Source organism: Meleagris gallopavo, chromosome 14, assembly GCF_000146605.3.
Source record: "Meleagris gallopavo isolate NT-WF06-2002-E0010 breed Aviagen turkey brand Nicholas breeding stock chromosome 14, Turkey_5.1, whole genome shotgun sequence".
NCBI classification, from domain to species: domain Eukaryota; kingdom Metazoa; phylum Chordata; class Aves; order Galliformes; family Phasianidae; genus Meleagris; species Meleagris gallopavo.
In genome coordinates, this window is record NC_015024.2 from 17451057 (window position 1) to 17477874 (window position 26818).

Consider the following 26818-nt stretch of genomic DNA (forward strand, 5'->3'; position numbering starts at 1 on the left):
TAATGAAAATTAGGATCAAATGTGCTGGATTTGTTCGCTATAAAAAATAATGATTAGCCAAGAGTTTTCACTGAATAATTTGTTTCCTTCTTTGCTACTAGACCTTTTTCATGAAACTTTGGGGGATAATCCATTTAACATTGATGGGAAATGCACATTAAGATAGTTTTAGAAGGCCAACATAAGTTTTGATTGTCTGGTTCAAGTGATACATGATATTAAACACCTTCCCAAGCACGTGGCCCCTTCTCAGTGAAGCATTACACATATACTTAGCTTTAATCACACTTCTAAAGCTCTCTGATTTCAATGGGATTTGAGTGTGTGCTTGAAGGTAAGCCTGTGACTAAAAGGTTTCTGGTACCGAGCTAACCTATGTGTGCCAGCAAGGTGTTCTCAAGGAGCCACGCATATCTCCTCAAAACAAACTCAGAAAATAATTCTTCACAGAATTACCCCCGGTAAAGCACTGTATAGCACCAGGCTTGTAAAGAGTGAATATCTGTGTCCTAAGCAGACTGAAAATAGATGAGCACACAACTCTCTTTGGGAGTGGGCTCACCTCTCCCAGCTGCCGAGATGCAGCTTTGTGGCCTGAAGAGTTCTTCCCCGCTCTACAGCCTGACCTCAGCCATTGGTTGGTGCTGGAATTATTCCCTTACAGCCTTCTTCCAAAGCGCTGCGCTCCGGCGTTACGATTTATTGCTCCCGTTTCTGTGAGATGAAATACCGTTCTATTAATTGCTTTCTTCTACTCCTAAACTCAAATATCCATAGACAGAGGAAACTTTGTGTCACGGGAGATGGTTATTTATCTATTAACACGGCACACACATACAGCAAATACATGTCTTTGGGTCCTGAGGGAGTCCCTGTGTCGCTATTGTTTGGTAATTGGTTTTGGATTAATTTTTGGATTATTTCCCAACCAATATCTTAATAATTACTTGGTAAATTTTAAATTCAAGGCCAATCTTAAAATTGGACATCAAGAGCTCTCAGGCTTAATTTAGAGTGCACACATTGGAGCTGGCACAATGCCTATTAGCGTATTATTTTTATAGATTAGAGCTCTCTTGGCGTGACATCAGAAATAACACAAAATTTCCAACCTAGCAGCATTTCTGACTAGATATAATCAATCAAATCATCATTTGCATTTAAACCCGGTATAAAATTTTACGTTCTCTTGTTCCACCTTTTTCCATTCATGCTTTTTATACATACCTTGCATGAACTCCCTATGCACAATCATGTGAAGATAAAGTTTAAACCAATGAGAGAAAATATGTGACGCATCTGGAAGCATTCATATTTTCTCAAAAATACTTTATCTGTACAACCCATTATGTTGAAACCACAGGAAAAGTAATTTACCTCTACAGCTATAAAGGCTGTATGGTTATAAAATCTTATCATATAAAAGTGCATTGTCTTGTCTGTGGAAATTCTGTAAGCAGTCCATAATTATTTGCAGTAATTTACTGCTATTACTGTTTCCAATAGGAAAATAAGGAACATTCTGCTTAATTACATTACATCTGCTTTACCTTTGCTAAATATAGAATGGCCCACAATGGATGTGGAACTGCAGGAAGTCGGGATGCAGAAGGGAGGATTATTTTTGCACACCTGGGTTCTGCAGCTCTTAGCAGTGTATTTAACCACCACACTCGTGGAGCTACACGTGATCCTCACACTCCTAATCAGAAGTTACGCTGGTTTTGCTGACGAAGTGCCCTTCTGCCCATTGCCCAGAGTCTGGCTAGAAAGGCTTTCCATCAACACTTGCGCTATGGCTGCTGGATTTGGCCTCATGAAGTTTCATGGCTCTCCTGAGGATCCCTGAGCCCCTGCAGCCAGATGCTTGCTCCACGCTGATGTTGGTGACGCTCTAGTGGCTGAGAGTTTGAATTTTTACTCTCCATTTCATTGTGCTGGTGTTGTTTCAAAAGTTCTGATGACTTCTCTGGGAATATTTCAGAAGCATCTCAGCAGGTCCTCTGCCAAACCCCAAAAGACAAAGACTTGTCCCTTTCTGCACTCTGGGGAGCATCCAGCTCAAGGCCAAAGCCACCTCTTTTGCTTCACTGTTGGTCACCAACCTCTCCCACAGCTCTTTTGCTCCATACACAACTTTGTATTGCTGAACCTTGTTGCAGAGCTGGTGACAGATGTGGGAATAGCCAAGCAAGAAGTTGTGCAAGCCCAAAACAACCACAGGAAACTGTCTTTGATTAAAAATCTTGTGTCTAGACACAAAGACCATAGGTAGATAGGGACTGAAAGTAAGGGACTGGTTGAGGTGAATTGACCAGCAGCATGACACACTGGATGCCTCATCAGCAATCTGCTTCTCCATGGTTTACTTCAGTGCATCCTACAAACCAGCTGTATATCCTCAGCAGCACTAAATGATGCTGTGTAGCACTTGGCACAACTCTCATTTCAATCTGCCTCCCCCAGAAAGCATTTTCTCCTTCTCTGGCGCCTTCTCCTGCATGCTTTTTCTATATGCTGAGGGTTTTTTTTTTAAAAGGCATGGCGTTTCTCATGAATTCCAAGGATGCAGTAATGTGATTCACGCTCAAAATCCTTTCCCTAATAGGATAGGGAGCATTAAGAGCAAGGACAAGCTGGCAACTTCAGTTTCTGCTTATGCTTAATTCCTATTGAGATCCACTCTCAAAGTGAGCCAAAAACTGGTTCCCAAACTTTTCAGGTGAAAATAAATCAGCTTTCACCTGTGTGCTCAGAAAAATCCTCCCAACCCCAGAGGGTTGTCTGCTATGCACAGGCAATGCCTGCTTCTGAGTGGTTCCCCTCTGCCAGCTGCACTGCCGAAATGTTCTATCTGTTGCTAAAAGATTAGTGGCCACCTTATCCAGTCTGTGAACTCCAGATAAATCCCAGAACAGCAGCAGGAAGAAAGCAACATAAGCTCAAGCAGAAGGTTTCCATTTATTGCAAATCCATGTCCTGTATGCTTGGGCACCTCCAGGGTAACAAACTGCTATACCTGCTTCTCCATACATGTGAGATCAAGAAAGCAGATGCTGCCCTGACCTCTGTCCACTGCACTCGTGCTGCTCTACTAATCTGTACTTATTTGTGCTCCAACTATATGGCTACATTTATTATTCCCATTTAATTCAAATACTTGTCTATGGTTCCTAGATATGCCATATGTTTGGGGGAAAAAAAAAAAAAAAAAAAGAAACTTGATAGGAGGATTACACATTTTGTTATTTTTCAGGGTTTTCAGCTCATATATTCCCATTATAGAAAGTTGGAAGATCTGTTCTGAGCCACTATACAGATCCAAATCTGCCTGGCACATCACCTGGCAGAGCCCTGCTGCCAGCCCATGGGCAGACCAAGTGAAGCCTGCATCTCCATCGCTGCAGGAGATCTACGTTGAGGTGAGACTAGTTGCTAGTTTTGATGAATCCATCACCAGAAAGAAAACCAAGAACTGGCAAGGCAGCATGGATGGAAAACTTTGATTTCAGCAACAGCCTTCAAAGCTCTGTATATATTTTCCAAATCTTTGTCATGATGAGGTGCTTATTGCAGATATACCATGGGCAATGCTGGTTTAACAGCCTGGTACTCATCAGATGCTTCTTGTAGGTAAAAGGGTACCCCCACCTCAATGTTACTACTAGGTGTTATGGCAATGCAGAATTGAGCCCAATTTTTAAAAATATTAAATGTAAAAAGAAATTCCTACAAAGGAGAAAACATTTTCTTTGCTCATTTGTAAAGTTTTACTTTAAAACTCTATTTTAAGCCAAGATAGTCAGAGGTTTACAAATATTTGTGGGCCATGCATTTAGGAAAAACCATTAACTGCTAGGCATGGAAATTAACTGAGGTTATTATTTTTTTCACTAAAGCTGTAATGCTTTTTCCCCACTATTTTTAGCTAAAGATGAGCAGCAGACTCTTAGAAGAAGCAGCAGTGCAGAATCAAGGAAGGTTGCTTTATGAAAAGACCAGTTGTACTTTATGATGGAGGAGCTGTTGAAACTTGGGACTCCGGGAATAGATATCAACGAATTTGTATCCTCTGTAGGCAAAAGGAAAACCATCAGATTTACAGCATTTGATGAAGTGTGTGCTGATAATGAGAAGATATGAGGAAAAGCTCTTCCAGCCTGCAGAGCAAGTCGCTCTGTGTGTATCACATCCACATCTACATGACAGCACGTTGTGGTTAAAGTCAACTCTCCTGGCCCTATAATTAGGCAAGTAGTTTTGTACCTAGCACTGATCCTGGGTTGATCTCTTCTGCTTTGGAGAGACTACTATTTACTGTACCTGACTGGAACAATTCCCACAGGTTCCCACTTTCTCATTCTCCTGTAGGGATGTACACAAGGACGTGCACATCATCACATCAGATCCAGTTAAATTCCAGCTTTCTCCTCCCTTTTCATTTTTCTTAGGTTTAGTAAAAGTCCTCTTTTTTCCTCACTTTTCCATGAGCTCATTCCTGCAGACTCCTCTACTTTCATATTACTGAAACCATGTTTTAAACGTGCATAGACCACACGCGAAACGTTGCTGTTTGAAATAGCCTAACATCCGAATACCAGAGTCTAATAAGGCACCAGTTAGACAGACAACTTGCTAAAATCAAGACTGCTATTTCACCGCTGCTTCTTGTTTCTCCTACCAATTGGTTAGGATGATTAAAACCTGATCTCTTTGTATTAATGGAGATAGAGCGTTCCTAAGAAAACATGTGTCAGGGAAAATCTCCTCCCTGAAGCACGCATTCAGCTCGTTTAACTGCTGATTGAAACGAGAGCCAGAGGAATCCTCATTGGTTAAAAACATGACCAGCCTCGCTGTATTAATCCTAAAGCAATGATATGGAAAACATATCAGATAATTTCTTCATTTCTTTTCACAGATCCCCAAGAGATTCAGCTGACCTTTGGAAAGGTATCAAGGTAAAACCACACTCATATAAAATAATTAGTTCACTAGAATGGACCAGACTTATTTTTTTCATCCAACCACTGTGAAAAATTTCTTTATACCATCCATCCCTGACTAGTGCCAGAGACAAGTAAATACACGTAAGCCCCTGTGCCTGCCATCTGTTGAGTAAACCCTGCTGCCAGCTGCTTATCGTGGGCTGCAGGTAAGAGCAGGGCTGTGGGGAATGCAGAGAGGAGAGTATGCCCATTTACAGAGTTTGGTGAAGATTCATAAGGAATACCAGATTCCAAGCACAGCACTGTGGTTTGGGGAATGGCATTTGTGGAAATACTGGAGCTTTTTTTATAGCAGTGTTTAGTCTGCCAGGCAAACTGCATTGCCTGTCTTCCTTTGGATATTTTTGTAATAGAGATGGCTCAAACCTTGCTCTCTTTATGTCTTTGAATACAAGACTTTCAGAAGCTGTTAAGATATGCTTACTGAGACTTACTTGTGGGGCCCTATGCAATACTCGTACAAGGCAGCTGGGTCTCCTTACATTTACTTCCATGTTGAATCAAGTCTTCAATTGGTTTATCACAACACTGGGTTGTGCTTGGCCCTTGGCAGCCAGATAACCCTATGTGTTCAAACAGCAGTGGCTCCATCAACTTTGATTTATTCCACACTACTTCTCGAGATGACTCTATTTTTATTATTATTTTTAAGTCAGGTGAGGAGTGAGTGGAAGAACAATGGTGCCACATTTGTATATTCAGTGGGCTGAATTTTGGGATGTACGTGGTTCTTATTTTCAGGACAAACAAGTACATAGAGATAGGAAAGCACTCCTTCTTCCACAGCCTGGACTGATCTCCTTGGGGATATTTCTGGACGATGGCTATGAGAAGTGCTCTTGATGCAGCATTCAGCAGTATTTCCAAGGAGCCAGGGCCGCAGAGGAATGCTTTATCTGTGCTTTGTCACTTTCTTCTGATCCAGATATAGCTACAGCCCTGAAAATAGATAATGTCTTAACAATGCTGGTTATCTGGAAAACTTTTCAGCAAAATCCCTGCAGATAAGATATCTGAACTCCGTGCCTGGCCAGAATTTATTTGATTTCATGAGCAGCAAGGCACAGTTTCCCTAGACATCCCAATGATATTCACTCTCTTTCCATTTTCCAAAAGCTAAGACTAATACTCAATCAACAGCCAAGAAAAAGAGCTGCTGATTTGAAGCTTCTTTCCAGAGGCTTAGTCCATCAGAGACATCCACCATACTTAAATTTCCCATTTTAAAGTAATTTAGAAAACAAAATGCTTTATACAGTCAATCGTAACAATCTTCTTCTTTTTTTTTTTTTTTAATGGATCAGAGGATTTTCCTTTCTAAAAACGTATGTTTTTATGTCTTCATTTTTTTGTACAAATGATACAGCTATTAATAGGAGATTAAGAAATGCTGTAAAATTGAAGTACTTAACTCATCAAACGTGTTGAGTTACATTAGTTATCAGATCTTGGTACTTTCAGCCTTAGGTTTCGATGGTACGAAGATGATAAAAGGAAGAGAAAAATGTATAGTATAACATCAGAGATGTAGATTGAAGGTGACTTAAATTTTTGCTGTGTTCCAAAACCTCAGGAGTGATCCATTACAAACTTTTTTCTAAATTTGTCTCAGTGTAAAGGAGAAGTCAAAAACTTTCTCCTTTCTCTTGACATTTGTTAGCCCTTTGCAAAAGACACATATTAATGTAGGTTTGTCCTATTCTTATGTGTAACCTGGGCTTTTTTTTTTTTATGGTCCTTTGGTTGATCTGCTTTTATGGGAGTATTTTAGATGTCTGATTTTGCAGGACAACTGATGTAAAAGATGTACATCTTCTGTGTTTTTATCTACCACCATATAATTAGGCCAGCAAGGCTCTGGGTCTTGCAATGCAGCCTTAAAAATGATAACTTGGTTCCCAATATGTGACTGAGTGATTTAAATCTTCTCTCAGGGGAGACTGGAAACTACCAGGACAGATATTTGAAGACGATCAGCATGAAAATACACCAAATAGCAGATACTTCACTCAGGTTAGGTAAAAGAACTGTGCTGTTATTAATTTGAAAACCTGCAAGGAGACTCCTATCAAGATAAATTCTGGACAAAAGAGGTCAGCTAGCTAACTTTTACAGGTCGGGAAAGCTCTCTCTGGGAGGCAGTGGGAGGATTATAGATGTGCCTGAAAGAAAGAACCAAATAGCTGAAAAGTTTGGAATCATCACCTCGGTTTTTACTTTATTTTATTTTATTATATCTATTTTGGAATTCATACTGGTTCTCACTGCACCAGGTTTACAAACCTATGAGGCATGCCATGCTTTATGTCATAATGATGTCAACCATTTTTTAAAAATGTCTCATTGTGTTTGTCCCAACCTAATTTGGAGTAACAAATACTGAATTCAGTCCCAAATTTTGAGATACACAATAGATGTATTTCAGAAGGAATTCGGTTTGTTGGAACGAAGCAAGTATTTTTGTTCATACAGCTAGCTACTTGTAAGCTCATAGTGTTTATCATGGCACAAAGGACATTCTTCTCTCATTTTTGTGTGTAATAATTCACTGCACGAAGAACAGCAACAATGTCCCTGTTTGTATGGGAATGTAGCTGATCTATGTATTTTGTAAATTTTTATATTTAAAAAAAAAAACAACTTCTCTAATTATCATCTTAATTTGAACACTTTCTGAAAACTTCAGCTCGAGGCTCAGCTTTCATCTGCTCTTCAGAGATCTCTGGCTTGACTCTTGCCCTCCTGTTCACTCCTATTTGGGCAAGGGCCAACGTTTCTACTGATTTCCGTGGGAACAGGATTGGGCCATTAATGTGCATTTGACATAGAGAAGCAGACTAATTGAAGTCAAAATGGTTTTAGAGGTCTAGTTAGGTTGATTTTAATGAGGGTTTTTTAAGCTACCTTCTTATGGGTTTTTTCTTTTTTTTCTTTTTTTGCTAGAGGAATCTTTTCCTTAACAGCAGTGTGGTATAAAGTGTTCAGCCAGTCTTTTGTGTTTCCTCAATACTGTAGGATCCGTGCTCCTCACCAATTCTAAAAATAAATATGAATGAAAGCCAACCTCTTTCTCTTTCCTCTCTTTAATGACACCTCTCCATGAGGAGGGAGTGCACTTTGCCCAACTTAATTTTCTTTCACTCAAAACTTCATGAAAAGCAAACATTAATGGAGATGCAATCTCCATTGAGGAGTGAACCTACTTTGAAATTTAAGTGACTATACATAGAACATTTCACATCTATTTTGCAGTAGCAACACAGCTTTTGAATGGCATCAATGGCAACTATTCAATAACTGAAATTACAGCAGCCAAATTATATTCTAATAATTGCAAAATTAAATTGTGTCACTGTTTCAAGAGAGTGTTTACCCCTGGGAAGAGGGCTGAGCCAGGTATGGGCATCATAGACCACCTTTCATTTAGCAATATGTATTAGTTTGATTAAAGTTAATAAAGCAAGAACAGATTTAGCAAATGGAACTAATGTTCAGAGATAATTTCAGTTGGAATGAATGAACAAGAGATATGGAGAAGTAATTACAGGAATTTACTAAAGACCTCTAGGGTGAAATGCACATGACCACAGCATGCTGTGTGAGGAAACAGATCTAGAAACTAAATGCACTTAGTAACAGGATACTTCAATTATCCAGAAGTAAATTGGGAACAGCCTGTGGTAATCCTGCCAGCATGTTTACAGTGGTGCAGTGCTAACACAGCACCAAGAGAACCAGCTGGTAAGCAGGCTGGAAGGGCTTGGGGGAAGTATAAGAGGTGGGTACTAGTAGAGTGTCTGTGGTTGTGTTGCTGTGTGCCTGGTGGCTCTTTGTTGCCTTGGTGTCCCCTGGTACCTAATGCTCAACTTTGGCAAGTATGGACTGAAGGTAACTTACAATATCTGAGGTAGTTGGTGATAGGTCAAGAGGAATGGCCTCGTGTTGGGCTAGGGGAGGTTGAGGTTGGGTATCAGGAGAAATTTCTTCTCAGAAAGAGCAGTCGGGCACTGGAATGGGCTGCGCAGGGGGTGGTGGAGTCACTGATCCTGAAGGTGTTCCAGGAACGTGGAGATGTGGCACTGAGGTACATGGGAAGTGGGGGTGGTGAGGGTTGGGATTGAACCTGAGAATCTTAGAGGTCTTTTCCAACCTGAATGATTCTGTGATTCTAATTTTGTTCTGTACAATTTCTGAGTAATTTTAGGAAACAAGGAGATAATAAATATAGCAGTTTTACACCATGAAGCAATGCATCTGGTGCCATTCACTCCCTGCTGGCTGACCTGGATTACTGCAGCATTTGGTGGCACTTGTTTACTCTGATGAACTCTGACTTTTAAAGACTTTGACAGGACTTAGTTGCACTCTTTTAATCTAAGAATATAAGCTTTAATCAATAAGAGAGGCTTTTAAAATCATCAATAATTTATTCAAAATTATTCAGTTTTTCAGCCTTCCAGGAACACTGTTTGTGACTCAATGTAATTTCAGCATAAATAACATGTTAATTTTACCCTTCTCTGACTATAATGTTGTTGCTGCAATATGAATTAATACTGAAAAGCTACAACTCATTCTGTTGCATAAAATATTAAAATACTGGTAGGCACTGTATGGTTGTCATCATGCTCATGGCAGTTTGAAGCTAAACAATCTATTGCTGGCATTAAGCAGGTCTCAGCACACCGGTGCGGGTAGCCCACAGGAGGGGTCTTGGTGCCTATTTTGCAGATCCTGTGCTATGGAAACTGCTGCTATCCTCTGGATAATGATTCTGTGGAAGTGTGGTTGCAGAGTTTTATGTGTGCTGTCTCTCAGTGTTTCCCATATAGATGCATTCAATTTATAATTCAGGATTGTTTCCTCAACAGCCAGACTCAGCAAATTCATCCTCAAGTCTGAGGCTCAAGCTGGGTTCACAGGCTGGCTCATTCCTTTTTTTCTTTTCTTTTCCTTCCTTCCTTCCCCCCTTTCTTTATTCCTGCAACCTTGTTCTATCCTGAATCAGTCTTACGCTTTTTTTAATTCCTAGGCTAACAAAGATACAGGTGAATTTTTTGTGTTCAATAAGCCATACCTCTTTTTTTTCCTACTTACAGTCTTTAGAATTGATGTGCTTTAGTTATGAATTCAGTTGCACCCATTCTCTTCAAACAATATATATGCTTTCTGAAAAACAACATAGTGAAGAAGCACCACACATTTCCTATGGGTAGAAATTTCTTTAGATCCAGCATTGTTTTAAGTGGATTCATTTGACTGGCTGACATTTGAGAGTAGATGTATAAGCAGATATTGAGACAATTTCTGTTACAAGCATTAGGAAATCTCATTTTGTACTAAGTAGCACCTTGTTTCAGGGAAAGAAAAAAAAGTACAAGCAATTAATGTTAATAGCTAACTGGAAAACTGCTGTATTAATGTAGACATGGAAGGTGACATTCTCAGTAGAACAGAGTAGGTAGTGCCATTGAAAGCACTTTTTGTGGGCGCAGTGGTTGTAAGAGGGCTGCATCCTGAGCAAGAAGCACGGGGTCTTGTAGCTGCTCTGGTTTTCAGCCCTGGCACCAGCTTTGTTTGGTGCCATTTTACCTTGAGGTCGGATTTACACCATATCCCTCAGAGAGAGGAAACTTCCCTGCCCACTCTGCTGGACACTTTGGGGAATGGCATTTTACTTTTATTCCTGCTTTGCTAAATGATGCTCTCACTATATAAGGTGTAAGAAACCTCTCGTGCTACTTGTGAGGTTTGAGCCCAACGAACGTTTGCAAAACATCTTGCACAATCACAGCTTGTTTTGCAGTGAGGATGAAGCCTCACAAGTAGGGTGGGAGCCTTTCAGCTGCAACACATAAAATAATATCAAAAATAACCACTGTAAGCAGTAACTGCGAATTTTCGTATTTTTTTTTAAGTGGTGATAATGAGAGTACCATTGCAATTAATTTTTTTTTATTTTTTATTTTAACTCGCTGTTGTCTGCTTGTTTTGCTTTCAACTGCAGAACTTCTCATCACGTTGTCTATGTTATTCTTTTTCTTGTGTGGATCACGCAATTAGGTGATAAAGCCATGTTTTTGACATCTGATTTCCATGACAACAGATTATGAAACCAGGTGTAGCAAGCATGTGAGATGAAAACGATGGAGCTCAATGATGATTTCTTCAATAGGAAGTACAGCAACAAAGGGTGGGACAAGAGCACAGAATAGATTCCCTTTACAAAGGAAACTTGTTCTATTTTATCAAGTATTCAAATATTACAACAGTAACCTGTACTACTCATTAGGGTAAGGAAACATTTGTAGTCTTTAAAGAGAAAAGAGCCTTGGCAGAACACGTGGCCCTTGCTAAGGAAGCTGTGGATCCTATCCTGCATGCAGGGAGTGGCAAAACACATGCCACTGCCTTTGCCTACAACTTCTGAGCGGCATGACCAGCATACCCAAGTTCCAGCCAATGCACAGTACTCCTTCTTTCACTAGTTCCTATGAAAAACATGAGCTGTGAGGAAAAATTGGAGGAACAGGTGCTATTCTGTTAGGTCATCTCAGCCCAAAGGGGCTTGCCACTTTCAAACGTCTAAAAGATCACTTGCAGGAAGAGATCAGGCTGCTTTCCATGCCTACTGCGAGTTGGATCAAGAATTAACTCATGCAAGTTTCAGTAAATGATATTAAAGTTTTAGGGGAAAAGCATTCGTAATGATTTGAAAGGTGATCATTGGGGAAAAAAATAAATGCTAAGGGAAGGTGTGGCTATCTGGCCTCTTCATGGCTCCTGTAATGGAGAAGCACCTGTCAAGGCTGATTCAGGGACAGCGTTTGTCCTGCCTGGGAGCATGAACTGCCTGCATGTCTTTCTGAATCTCTCTGATCCCAATTTTCTCCTGTTGTCAGTCCAGAAACATTGAAAACTCCTTAATTCTTTAGCTTAAGTGATGTCAGCTTCAGTTTGATCGTACCTCTTTCTCAAGTTCATAAACTATGTCAACAGGCTAAGCTGGATGACATGAGGTACTGCCAAAAAAAGAGAAAAACCTGTAATCCACAGTATTTTGAAAAGAAGAGGCATAAATAAGTTTTAAAGCCATGAGTATATAGAGAAAGAAATCATTGGATGAAACCTGACAGAGCAAAGAACTGGCATTTAGACTCAATGTAAGTATTTTCAAAGGCAGACAGAGAATGATAATGGGAAAGCTAATGCTGCCTGATTTTTTTTTTTTTCAAGCAGTATTTTATATCCATTTTAGGAGAGTAATTCAGAATATCTCTAGTTTTCCATCACAAGTTTTCTTTTGGCATGTGAGGAGATGGCTTAGCAGGAGACTGGAAAGCCCTTTTCATGAACTGAGTTGATTTGCAGTGAGAACAGCTCTGAGCTTGTGTCTGGAAGAACAGTCAGGAAGAAACACATGGGAATGCTGGAACATTTGTCAGTAGTGTTAGGAGTTGTGTTTGGCACGGGAAGGGGTGTAATAATGCTGGAGTTACTTTGGGGTCTTTGTGTGTTGTGGTTTAAATCTTCAACTTGTGTTTGTTTTATGTGTGAAACGTTAATAGATTTTTAATATACTGGTGCCAGATAAAATGAACTTCAGCAACATCAAAAAGAGAAATCGGCATTGCTCAGTACACAAGGAAATATACTTACGGCATTTCACACTGCTTTTGATATGTTGTGTGATATGTCAGTACAGGTGAAACAAGCTACGCGGCCTTGGAGATTTGTTAGCTTAGTAAATAATTGTCACTGGACTAGCCAGAAGAAAGTGTAAAATCATTAGGAACCTGTGCAGCCTGCTCCAAATGAAAGACTACGGAACTTCCAAAACATTCCCACATCAGGCTATGGCAGACTAGGTGAATATCACATCCTATTATGTTATTGCTCCAGCTAACTGGATGGTTAGAATAAACCATCTGATTCTACTCTTGTTCACTTATTTTAATGGCCTGAAATCACATGCAGTATTGGAAGTGGTGAATGACCTACCTGGAACCTACTGTAGACCTTGTCCACATTCATTCTTCAAGAAAAGGAAAGATGTGGAATATTTTTTTATCTGTAAGGAGGAGTTTTCTCATGCAATGTTAAAATCTACAGCACGTGCCGAACCAAAATAGCATAGGTAAAAACCTGAAAACTGAAGAACTGAACGTCAGCAGTTTCCATTAACTGTGCAGGAAACACAGAGCAGGTCCAGTACAGTTGTTAGCCACGTTCTAGATATAGTCTTTTACTGGATAAATTAAAAAAAGGCTTTCTTTGTGCTTTTACTATTGCCAGCAGTGCGCACGTAAATATTTTACATGTTTGGTTGCAAGTTCTACATTCTTGTTTTATACATGTGCCCCAAAGCAAGTGCAATCAACTCCTCATCTTGAGTGTTAATGCTAAAATATCAAAAAACTCAGAGTCTCTTCCCTGTCTGCTGTCAATGAGCTGTTCCTGTGAGCACGGAAGGAGGAATCAGTCTTCCACAGGAGCAAACCTGTTCAGTGGGGTTAATGGCAAGCTTCAACTTTCTGCTGGGTAGCTGGTGTTTTTCATGCAAACTGCATTGCAAATGTTATATGGAGTTATAAAGTTAATATAAAAAGCAGATGGAGAGAAATTAAAAGAGATAGTCAAGGGAGAAGAGAGGAGATATAAAAATAGATGGAACTGGTGAAGCATGGAAGTTGCAGAAAAGCTGTTCCAGATGCCAGGAACTACTCCAGAGAGGAGTCTCATGCCAGCACCGGTGAGTGCTACGAATGTGCAGTGAGTTTTAGGTACAAAAGGAAGAGTGTGCAAAAATCCTCTAATATTTGCCTCCAAAAATAAGCAAATACTGTTTTGAATTCCTCACTTCTTACAAATTGCATAATGAGTCTAAAAGAAGCAAATATATTTGTCCTCTACATTAGCCATGAAATTTCACACCTTATTTGATTAATCAACGTCTACAAAGCACAGAATAAAATTGTCTTTTTAAGACAAAGTGAACATGAACAAAAGAAAGTGTGTGTGTACTATAACATACGTACTTTACACCCATAGACATTCTTTAAGCATAGTTTGCTTAAGCCATAGAAGGTTTAGCACAGAGATTTCTCTCATACTACATTTATTATTAGCCCACTTTGGGATTCAAACATTGTGGTTGCTGTAGCTGTCTGCTTTACACCATGCTGACTAGAGCTCCTGCCATACAAAGTGCTCTCAGTGCAGTGCTTCTGGGTGGAAGAATGCGACTTTGTTCTCCCACAGAAGTATTAATTACACTATACATTTCTCTCTCTGATGCAATGGCCTCTGAACCAAAGCCACCTCCAGAGGCAAGTTCATAAATCCACGAAGAACAAAGCTAATAATAACATACAAATATATACGTGCACATACATGCACACATACATTTTCAATCCTCTTCTCTCAAGCTGATAATGATGGTAGAGTGGGAAATGAGTAATTTTCTTACAACCTTGTTGACCATCACTGATGAATACAGCTTTATAAGAAGGAGCAGATGTTGTCTTAAACCCTTGAGGTTCCTCTGATAAAGGAGGATTGCCTTCCTGAATTTGCTGGTAAATATTATCTAATAATTCAATCTCACTCCAAAAAAACAGAGTTTCTGCCTCATACAAGGTGTCGTTAGTCTTTGCAATATCGTTCATTCTCATAGGACTATCCTTGTCACAACATAAAATGAGTTAATCTTATCTGTTTACAAGATTTTTACACACTATTTGTTTTGTTGTACATTGAGATATTTGCAGACCCTGGTGGAACTGGCAGTAATCAGAGGCATGGATAACCTGACTCGAATGGTTAATTTCTAGACTGAAAAGTCTTACTTCTCCTACTGTGGGAGACAGATTGTTTCCCAGAAGACTGTTAGAATGGAGAAGCTCTCTACGGCAGTTTCCCCCATCAATACAAAGCTTAGACAAAGCAAGAATATAGCAATTAGATGACATTTGTAGCCATTACCATCAAAGAACAGTATATTAATGATGTTATACAGAACTATTTCCCAGTATTTCCTTAGAAACTCTTGTTGGGTCTGCCCATAAACGTCTCATAAAAGCTATAAATATTCAAGAAAGGAAGTCAGTTACATATAAAGACCTCTAATAGGCACTATGAATGAATTTCGAACTGTATAATAGCCAGGCACCTGTGAAAAATGGCAAGAGGATGTGATCTATACATTATATATGAGGCACTTTGCTACAGCTGCGAATTGTAGTTATTCAGCAAAGCTAGAAAATTAAAACAGGAGTTTATAACGAAAATGTAGTTTGAATTAAGTCCTGTACAGCGCTGCTTCTCACTCAGCTATCATTGTAATTAGTTTTTCACGAAATAGATTTATAAAAGCTCATAAATAAAAGCAGTATGCAAATGCAGATTTCTTATATTTACTTAACTCTCGACAAATTACTTTAAATGTTTTTATGATCAAAATAAATGAGTAATTCCAAGAAAATGCAACAAGCAGAGAGAAATTGGACATAGATGCCACTGAGATGTATTTCAATCGTTTTGTGTTTACTTTCACTATACAGATAATAAAACCGTGGCAACGTTAATACTTAAATATGTTACGGAGCACTTCGGTTTTCTCTCTCCTTCCTCCCCTCATTCTTTTTCTTTTAATCAGTAGCAGAAGCAGATCTTGCTTCAGGTCCTTGGCTCACATTGACATCAATAAAAATTTGTCATGGGCACTGAGGAAAGCAATTCATAGCAGCAAATCGCAGCGGGAATGGCCCATCGCTTCAGGTAGAACGTTCTGCCACAGCCCTCAGATTTACAGGAATTCAAACGGGGGGTCTGGACCCATCTCGCTGTTTTGAGGCCAAAAGACCAGCAGTAAATTACACCAGGTGAAAACCCAGTGCCTTCCCTCGTGACTGTGCTCTGTATCAGAGCTGCAGGTGATGGACCGCCTGGTGCAAACGCTTTTCCCAGACGTTGGAACTCATTGTGCTGGGCTCTGCGCGTGGGGAGTGCTGTTAAACAAACAGAGGGATGATCTCTGCCTGCGGGCTGACATCTTTATGGCACTTGGGGCCTGCGTGGCGGGCAGGAAGCAGGCGTGCTGCCTGCCCACAATAGCATTCCACTGCTCACAGTGGGATCTCAGGATAAAACCAGAGAAGCACCAGACGGTTCCTTGTTCCCCTGATCATTTTGTTTTAGGGCTGACATGACATCTCCTTGATATGCTCCAGTCACTCCCATTAAGCGGTACACCCAAGAAACCCAGCACATCCTATGATCCTATGAGTTCTTTGTGTTGGCAGCAGTAGCTGGACAAGAAAGGTCCCTTCCCTTCACAGGAGTTTTAAAGCTGAGTGATGCACAACCCCTTCCCTCTCTGTGACGCACGTCTGACTTTTTGAAACACCATCCCTGTGCTTTCTGTTGAAGATACTACTGTGCAAGTCTCACTACACCTGAGCACTGACTGAATGGGAGCAACTGTGGCTGAGCATCCCCAGAATTCGCTTCAACAGACTGGAATCCAGCACCTCCTGCAGAACTTTCCACTTCCCAAAAAGAACTGGAAGGTTCTTCGTGTCTCTTCAGCTCCGCTCACCTGCTAATTTGTAATTTTGAGGGATGCAGAGGCTCTCACAAGTTTTGGAGGTGTATGGAGCTGCTGAATCACGGCCTGAACCTCTGATTGATCATCTGAGGCAAGCAATGAGTCAGCCACAGGAGCACAGGTGAAGGCAATTCACCTGTGCTGCAGGAAGGGGTGGAGCCTGGCTGCACTTCTCCTAGACCCATTTAAGAGCTGACTGCTGGGGAGAAGGATCTCTCTGGAGATCTGCTCCACTGGAGTCTATTTTGTGAGCCAGGATAGGGTGAGTGCCTTTCTTTTCTTACTCCAATATAATAATTACATCAGTCAAGCTCCTGGATATACCATACCATCTGTATATTCATTGATTGTACACTATACCATCTGTATATCCATTGATTATACAGGAGGTTTAAGAGAACAGTATACCAGTACTTGGAAATGTGCATAACCAGAGGTCACAAACACTGGTGTTTGATTGAATGCTGTTTAATGAATTACTGTTCCTGCAAAATAAAATAAAAAAAAAATAATAAAGAATACACATACTGATGACAAGTGCAGTTACTGTCTTCAGGCACTGTTGAGGAAACTACATAACAAGATATGAGCAGAGCTTTATTAAAAAACGTTATTTAAAATGTTTCTATTGTAGGAAGGGAAATAATCACTGTATGTGAACAGTCCTTGACATTTCAGTTGTTAAAACACTTTCCAAAATACCAGCTTACTTTTCACCTTTCAGAATGAAACGCTTTCATTCATTAATGCCTCTGCATGGGCCTACATGGTAACAAGTACCAAAGACATAATGAAACAAAACCCATCTCACACCAGTACAGAATCCAGCCTTATTAAAGCTCTGGACTCATTTTTAATCATTCTCTAGGCTGATGTAAAAATACAGTGTATGAGCTAGGACATTAAAAATAAAAAGCTTCATAGCAGGTTCATTCTTAGGCTGTTTTTGGCTTTGATGTAAGAAAGACGTGTGGAAAAAATCTACAGCACTGGGTCTTGACATCAATCTTTAAGGAAGGTATTATCCCAGGTGCGTGGCTTATAGCACCTACTGTAGGGAAGTCCAAGGCTATAATTAGGCATCCCTCAGTGTTGTCATGTTTGGATAATTGGTGCCACCCACCTGATTATCCATATCCTTTACTGTAGAGTATGATTAATTCTCCTCTTTTTCAAAACAATAAGCATTTTATGCAGAGAGCACACCTTTATGAACACAAATTCTTGTGTAACAGGAAAAGAAAGCCCCTAAAACAACCATTCTTCTGGGTGCAGATCAGCCCAATAGACGGCATATAGATCTTAGTGTTCCCTAAGTTGTTCGAGTGACAGGAGGGTCCCCGGATAAGGCAAGCTGCTCAAAATCTACCATTTGTCCAGAAAATGTAGCCTTTTTTTCTTCCTGTCTTTGCCTCATGCACTGACTCTTCTTGAAGAGAATCCTCTGATTGCTGTGCACCCAGCTCAAGGGTTACACTCACGCAACCAGCTCACCTCTCCCCAAAAAAGCCTAAGAAGTTTGAATTGTGGAATCCTTTAAATAGCTGAGCACCTGAGCAATTTGTAATTTATTTCATTAAGCTCTTGAAAGTTATGTTTGCTTCTCCTCAGCCTCCATCCCCAGCTGTCCCAGCATCACAGCAGGCTTAGGAACAAGGAGAGCAGCTAACCATTGCAGTTATTAGTCACTATTTTCCTCTTCTTCTCAGTCATTAACATCAATTACTAACCACTGCATTGTCAATTAAGACTATCACTTGCTGCTATTCACTGCTAATGTGCTAATTGTCATCAATTTACTGCTTCAATTACGTGGTCATACACTCGCCTCGAGGTACACTGATTTGATGTAAGGATCTTGAGGAGCAACCCGCCTCTCTCCGTGGTTTCAATGCGAGAGAACCGGGTTGAGTCTGAACACGTTGTAGGTACCTGCAGTATGGTGGAAAATCCTTCAAACAAATGAAAACAAATGAAAGAAAGAAAAAAAAAACATGATGTGTGTAAGCAGGGCATTTTAAAGGATTCCAGTTTATTCTTGACCCTTTAGCAACACTTATGAAGCTTTACCTGGAATAGATCTGCAGATCTCGTTCATTCTGTGTACGTTTTGCATAATTACACCTGATTGCTTACTGCTTGTTGTACTTTCTAATCAGCGCTTAATTATTAATCAGCCGCCTGGTTCGTCCCAGCGTATGAAAGGGAAATTGTCTGGTGTTACTGAAGCACCGTCTGTTTTGCTCTCTTCATGAAGCAGAAGCAAACTTTAGAATTCAGAGGCATGACAAATCCTTACTTCAGACCTGCTAGGTTCCCTCTGACAGGCTTTAAGTAATATGTTCTCTGTGTGCTTTATCTGACACTAAGCTGCCCTGAAAATAGCAGGCCAAGTCCACTGGCAAGAATCACATCAGACAACCTTCTAAAAAAAATCTCAATGTCTCTCCCGAATGTACTTTTCACTCCTTAGGTAAATACGTGAAGCAATTTAATTTCTTTTTATATGTTGCTCAGCAGTACATGGAAACCAAGCAGAGGTGAGCTTATCTAGAGCAAGAGTCTGGTGAAAAAGACACATTCTTTTGCAGTCAAAGGCATATTGATTTTCAGCTAGGCGTTAATAATAACATTTGGTCAGAGCCCTGATTTCCTTGGGCAATGCTGATACCCCGCAGGTGATTCTCACAGCCCCTCTATTTAGCAGGTGGGAGCTGTGCTATGGGTGTTTCCCTGCTGTAGCCTCACCTTGCTGCTGGGTGCAGAGCAGGAGCCTGCTGGCTGCTAAGGTGAGCCCCAATGGGTGAATGTAGGGTGGGCTGCTACGGGGGCATGAAATGCACATCTTACAGGGCAACAGCTTCTTGTTAGAGCGTTATTTGTTTATTTACTTATTTATTTTTAATGCTTTGCCCTGGGGATAAATGTCTTGTAAGCAGTTGCATTGTTGAGGTTGGTGCTTGCCTTGTTTGCCGCTGGGTGGGCTTTGGGGAGGCTTATGGTCACTTGTTGCTGAACAGTGGTGCTCGTTAGCTGTGCAAGATCTGTCGTGTTGTGTCTTCGAGTTGCAAGTGATTGCTTTGGTACTGTCTGCTTCTATGGACGTCGTGTACGCAGAAGCTTTTGGTGCATCTGTTTGCCAGCCATTTGTTTATGTCTAGCTTTGTAATTTAGTGCTTGTTTCCCACCATCGTGCCAGCTGGTATTTTGGTATACGAAAGTGTTTGGATGTTGAAATGTTGTTTGGTTTTGGATGTTTTAACCTCTGGCAGGCTCCTACAATGTCTTCACGTGCTGCTTGGACAGCAAAAGTTAAATGGCTCTGTTGGTTTCTGGTGCCTTTGCTTTCTGTTGATTTGTTGCAATATAATAAGCAAAAAAGCAGCTTTAGCATGAAGATATAACAAGTTCAGTGCATTAGTGTAACTGTAACGGTGACGAAGAGGGATGCCACCAGTGTAATAAAAGAGGATGTTTTAGCTTGTTTGATGCTGAGCTTTTTACGCAGGTCAGGGGGAGCTTAAAAGAGAGAGGTAGGTTTCAAATGCTTCAGAATTGTCGGGTTTTGCTTAGGCTGTATTGCTGCTCCCATGAAAACGTGGATTTTGCTGGAAGTGAGGAGCATAAATTTGGTGTATTTTATTCAAATCTTGATTTCTTTTTTCATGTATTAGAACGCTATACTTAGACTTATGCTATACTAAGGCAAAACAATTATAATAATTCAATAGAGGCTGCAGATTCTGTATGTTTTAACTGCTGTTTGTTAAAACTTGTTCTAAGATTTTATTTTTCCAGTGTAATTCTGTGCTTTCACTGTAAGTATACTTGAAATACAGGGGTTACAATAGTGGTGGAAGGTGGGGAGAAAACTACAGAGTAATGAGGTGGGAATGAGCCCCAGTCAGGTCACTGGGGATGGGGGAGGGCAACAGTCCCTCAAACAAACACACATAACCAAAATGAATCTGGGCTACCAAAGCCATTTACTGCAGAGCATGTACTTGGTTGATGTGCTGTGCTTGCTATGTGCATGGGGTATCAGCATTCACACTGACCTTCTCTGAAAATGCCATCTCCAGCTGCAACCCAGAAGGTGGAAGCAGATTAGTTCTGCACATCCAAACTAATATTTCCAGAACTTAAAAATCATGGAAGGATGTGTTCTGTTTATGTATAAATATTTCCCAGAGTTTCTAAGTGTATTTTAAACCTGATTTCTAGAGCCTGTGCTCTCATCTTCTGGAACTACTGAGTTCATGGCCACATCAGAGGTCCACAAAAATCCATGGTCTAAGAGTTGAAACGGTGCTATTAAAATAAGAAATGCCTTTCCCACTTTTCCTCATGCAAATACATACATTTAATACATTTTGGTCATACACAGATGGACAATTCCAGTTCTAGAGCAAACTGCCTGCCCTTCTGATAAGGAAGGGTAAGTGGAGAGAATGAGCTTCACAGTGACAAATCTTCATTTCTTCAGTGCAGTTTAAATATTTGAGTCTCACTCAAAGTCACCAGGCTTCACAATGTTTTACTCGAGATTTGTCCAGCAAAAACCACCTCAGTTACTCAGTTTGCAATCTGCCTTCCAGCCATCTGGCTGGGTCTAATTGTCCTGCTTCGAGCACATGTAGATGTGATAACAGTAATACATATTCAGTAGGGCTTTAGTTCAAAGTTTTCCATTTAAGTTCTGGATTTCTGATGTATTTAATAAATGTTAATTGATATGAAAATCTGATATTTTTTTTTTTTTTAAGGAAAAATAAAAGGAGACTTAGGAAGAGAAATATAAATTCTATGGCACAGCTTTGTGCATTTCTTGCATCTTCCTTCACTAGAAAATCAAAAGAATGATTGAAATGATATATGTTCATGGAAACCGAGCTGTCCTGTCCTGTGTTTGGAGGACATCAGAGACCAGCACATGGGTATTGACAATGGGTGTCTCACGTTCTGCAAATTCCACATCCATCTATTTTTTTCTTTGCAACCATTTTTCTTTGATCTTCTCACTCAAAGCCAAACCTAAAAATAAGGCATCTGCTTCCAAACCCATCTTCCTACAGCGACCCTCAGAGCCCTTCAAAAGTGAATACCAGCTCACTGCCTACTCTGTCACATTGTGGTTTCAAGCTACTGAAAACATCTACATAAACTGGGAACACGTTGGCTTCTCAAATGTTTCTTAGAGCACAGTGGGCGCTCCAGTGTGCGTACCACTGAGGATGTGCTATAAAAATAATCTAATGTCCTTCAGGGGGATCAGGAGAAAAGATAAAGTTTATGAAGACCAAAATCTCTTCTGAGTTGATCGTTGCGAGTGATGGGTAATGTTAAACTCTGATAACTGGTGAGAGGTATGAGGTGGATGGGTGTATTTAAATATGACAAGGGTAAATAATAAGGTTTTTCATCTGATCTCTCTCTCCCACCTGTAAACTCCTACTCCAGGTGTAAAAGGAGTAAAGATCTTTTCCTTTCCATCTTGTTTGTTGCAGGTTCCCACCTGAATCCTGATTAATGTGTTGATTTTTATTTTTTTTAACTATTAAAATAGCAAATCCTCTCTTATTAACGACAGAGATAAGAAATAAACAGCCCATAAATTAGGGTAGCATCACCTGATCATTTAGTCTGGAGAAGAGGAGGTTCAGAGGTGACCTTACTGCTATCTACAATTACCTGAATGGAGGTTGTGCGGAGGTGAGATTTGGCCTCTTCTCCCATGTAATTAGCAATAGTTACTAGAGGGAATGGCCTCAAGCTGTGTGAGGGAGATTCAGGTTGGACATCAGGAAATACTTCTTTTTGAGGGTGTGATCAGGTGTAGGAACAGGAGATGGTGGAGGCACTGTTGTTGGAGGTACTGTTGTTGGAGGTGTTCAAGAAATGTAGAGATGATGTACTGAGAGGCATGGGTTAGTGGGAAATACTGATGATATATGGATGGTTGAACTGGATGATATTAGAGATCTTTTCCAACCTTGGAGATTCTATGATTTATTTTTTTTAATTATTATTTTTAGCAACAACCTTTCACTTCTTCTTCACACAACTTGCACTTGTCCTAGAAATTATCTGAATGGTTCCACTATATATTATTTTCCCTTTGAAAACTTCTCTCCAGTTTTATTATTTAGGCATGTAATACTGCAAATACAGATGGCATTTACCCTTGCCTGGTTTCCTCCCAATCTGTTCTCTTTTCTGGGTTAATACCTTCTCCCACTCCGTTGTTCTATTTCAATATGGAGCGTTTAAAAATAAAAAGGCAGGCTTCTCTTTGCTTTTCCTCTCTACTTCTTCACATCTCTGTTTTGACTTTGTTACCTTTGGCTCACCTCATCTGCCTACACAGAAAGCTTTTTTTGTTTGTTTCTCTGAGTTTCTATAGAACTTTTCCTCAAACTCAGAAGGAGTAGTTGTTGAAGAATGACTTTCATGCCATAGAACACCATTTTTTTTAAATCATATTACAAAGTTTTGGAAGAACAGAACTCGTTAAGCGCGAGTTACGAAGGGAAGATGGCTGTGGAGTTGAGTGAAAGAAAAAACAGGAGGAAAAAATAAAGGAGAATACGGATTTTGGTTTGGGTTTCTGCCTATAATTACGATAGTGATCAGTTTCTCACTGTTCTGATTAAATGTAATGAATATGGAGATTTGTGCGTGCACTGAAAATTAGAGAAAGAAAAAAGAAACAACCAAAAACCATAAAAAAAAAAAAAGAGTTTTGGTGTAAGCCAAAGAAATACCTTATAAAAGTGGTGAGAGGGAGGAATTGGAATGGTTAGAAGCCTTTTTTTTTGAGGGGGGGGGAGAAAAGAATATTCACAGTATTGTTTTTAAAGCTGTTTAAAGAAAATAACGTTTACAAATGGAAGTTAAGGTAGAGCGTTTAAAAAAAAACCAAACAAACAAAATTTAATTTCCAAACGTCATGCTTTGTTTTGGAAGTACTACAGAAGAAACCATAGATTTTTCAAATAAATCAGCCTGCTTTTTGCATATTCTAATGGAGTTCTTGAAGCCACGTAGTTTTTAACACTTAGTTTCCTTTAAAAATGGTATATTCAAGTGGATTTACCATGAACAAAATTAAAAAGAAACAAATGCACTTGCATTTGTGATTTGCAATTGCAAATGTGATCTTTCGCCGTCTTAGTAGCTCATAAAAAAAAAAAGAAAAAACCAACAATAATAATTCATGCCAGACCGTTCTGTCACTTGCGAACTTTGTCACGTTCTGTCACTGCAAGGATCAATATTTGCTACGATGCCAACGCAGCCGTTCCATGTTCTGTCTGCTTTGTGAGTGCCTTGCACAGAGGCTATGGCAAAAATAACAGCACGGTGTTACTCGGGGGGATTCATGCAGTGGAGCTGTGCGGATGGATGTGATCTCCTGTTGAGGTGTGTGCGGTCGCGCTGCTGTTGGTCGAGGAGAAATGGCAACCAGAGTTAGCTGTGGATGATTTATGGGCACGACAACTTGCCTTTTATTTTAGTGGGAGTTGAATGGATGTTTGGGTGCTTAATGCTACTCCAACGTTTTTGCAGGCTGATTAATCCACAAAAAGCTTGTAATTATCTGAGTGTTTCCCTCTGGACTTCTTAGCATGTGTTGGTGTCTGGCTCTCTCTGTAGCATATGCTATTCATTTCCCAAATCTATTACAAACCAATAAAAAATAACTTATGCAGAGTCAGACTGCACGACTACTCTCTTTCTTGTGCAGTGTGGTCTTTGTTTATCATGTCAGTTGTTAAGTTACTTGGGTAAAAATGCCATGGCAACACAATGCTATGCTTGCAGATAATGAAATGATGTACTGATTACTGAAAAGAACATACGCTAATTAAAGACACATTTTAGTTCAACAATTTCATCTTTTGCTGCATGATGAGAAGACAGGAGAAAGGCAGCATTTGCAATTGTGCAGCAATGATTCAGGTTGGCTAGCTGAGGAAATGTATGCAAGACAGCATGTTAAGTGCTGCATGACTTCTACTGATGTTAGGAGAGTCAATTTGGAAACAGTTCTTTCTGAAAACCCAAAAATGAATTGGCTGCTTCCCTTGACATATCAGATTTTCATACCTTTATATTCCTAACAAAGGTATCTTGTGACCAGCAGATAGCTTTTATTCACCCACCAGTTGGCACACCTTGTTCTCTGAAGGCCAGGTTTGGTGGCAACGTGTGTTGACTTGATTGATACCCATTCCCTTAAATTAGTGTTCAACCTCCCACTGCAGCTGTATTAAAGGCTTTCTGGAATTGGAGATGTTTATGTTCTGATAGAAGCAGTTTGTTTTTCTTTCCTGACAACAAATTAAGTCCATTCAGTCATTTCATCACTATAAAAAGATTCTTATGGCCCTTACAACACTTGCATGACCTTGTGCTGTTTACTTGCACAAAATGAGTCCAGGAAGTGTGCATCTATAAAAAGCTGTTGTTGTTCCCATGCCCTGTGCTCTGAGCAATGCAGCACGGACAGGATGGTCTCCCACGCAGCCTTGGGCACCTCCCAGCGTGTAGGGCTTTCCTTCTCTGCCTTCTCATCGTATTCTGCTTTTCTCCCATGCTCCAGGGGTGCTGCAGGATTTTTCTGGGAGTTGAGGACATGACTTGAATAGGAGCATTTTTGGAAACGGGCTGAAAACAGTGGTTGCAGTTCAGAATCCAGCCCACTGCTCTCTGTAGCAGCACTAGCATGTAGTGGTATCTCTTTCTTACACCTCACTTTTTAAAGAGCCAGGAATGCACAACTAGTTGAAGCCACAAGATGGTCACCTCAACTCAAAACATCTCGAGAATTTATTTCTCTTGAGTCATTCTCCTGAGGAATGAGCCTCAGCTCTCCTCATGCAGAGGAAAGGAGAGATTGTAGTTCTCACTGTGTCAGCTGTCTCCTCTACAGTTTTGCTTTTTTCCTAATTTTTTTTAGATAAACAGATAAAAAGTTTTAAACCTTATTACCCAGTAGCCCAGTCTTTATGTGGCTTTCATTATTACCTACTGGGTAGATAATTTCCTACTTGCCACAGAGCAGCCAGCTCTTTGCTAGATGGACCCCCTGACCTCTTGGCATCCCTTCAAAAGAAAGCATTTTGCAAAGAGTAGGCAGAGCCAAGCTTGCTTGCTGTGGAAAATGCATTGTCTCTGATGTATTAAAATGATTTGACATCACCATTTAAGCAACTGGATATGCAGATACGTAAGAATACATGCAGACAGAAAATTAAATTGTATAGATCAGGAGCATCTCAGGGTTGATTAAATGGAATGAGAGTGCGTTTCCTCTTTCATATGGAAAGAGGCTTAACATAAAAAAAAAACTAATCTTTTCTAAGATAAAGTTCATTAACACAATGATTATTCATTTGGCTTTTATAATGATATTGCTGCTTAATCACCAGAACATTGCTTCCTGTGCTCTAGGAGAACCAGCAGGAAACATTTGAAGAGACGGAGCTGGTGCTAATGCAGCAGCAGACAGAATAGAAATCGCAGTGCTTTTCATTTTCAAATGGCATCTTATTCCTGCTCAGGTTTCCAAAAACCTACCCGTCAAACAGCATGAGCTTTAAACCCAACATTAAATTTATACAGCAATGAAGCCTCAGGTTCCCCGTTTCTACACAGTTAACATCTGAGTTTCCTCCTGGGTCCATTTCCATTATTTATTATATTATTTGCCTAGAGTAGCGCCCTAGAGGGGCATTGTAATCAGGAACTGAGACTGTGTTGGGAGAAATACAGTATAGTTACTCCAGAGCTGGCATGGCCTCTTGAGTTTATAATCCTAATAAACAAGGCAAACAGTAATAGAGGTAGATAAACAAATGCTGGAGGTGGTTGTCTGGTTAATGACTTCCTTATACTGCAGTTTTGATTCCCCACTTCATTCTCCTGCAGTGTTTCAACCAAATTTCTACAGCCTGTTTGTGGGCCAATAGGAACCACCAATGTCAGTCCTGTGCTCCCTTCCTTCACGTGCTGAACGCATTTGATCTTTCACTTAACCTTCACTTATTTGCATGCTTTTTGATATTCCTTCATCTTTCTCTCCTTGAAACTTCCCCTAGTGCTGTTGGACCTGCTCGTGTAGGTTAATGAGCAGCCTTCTCCCCTTCCTTGCAACCCTATGGAGTAGAACTTGAGAAATGTTTTTTTTTTTTTTTTT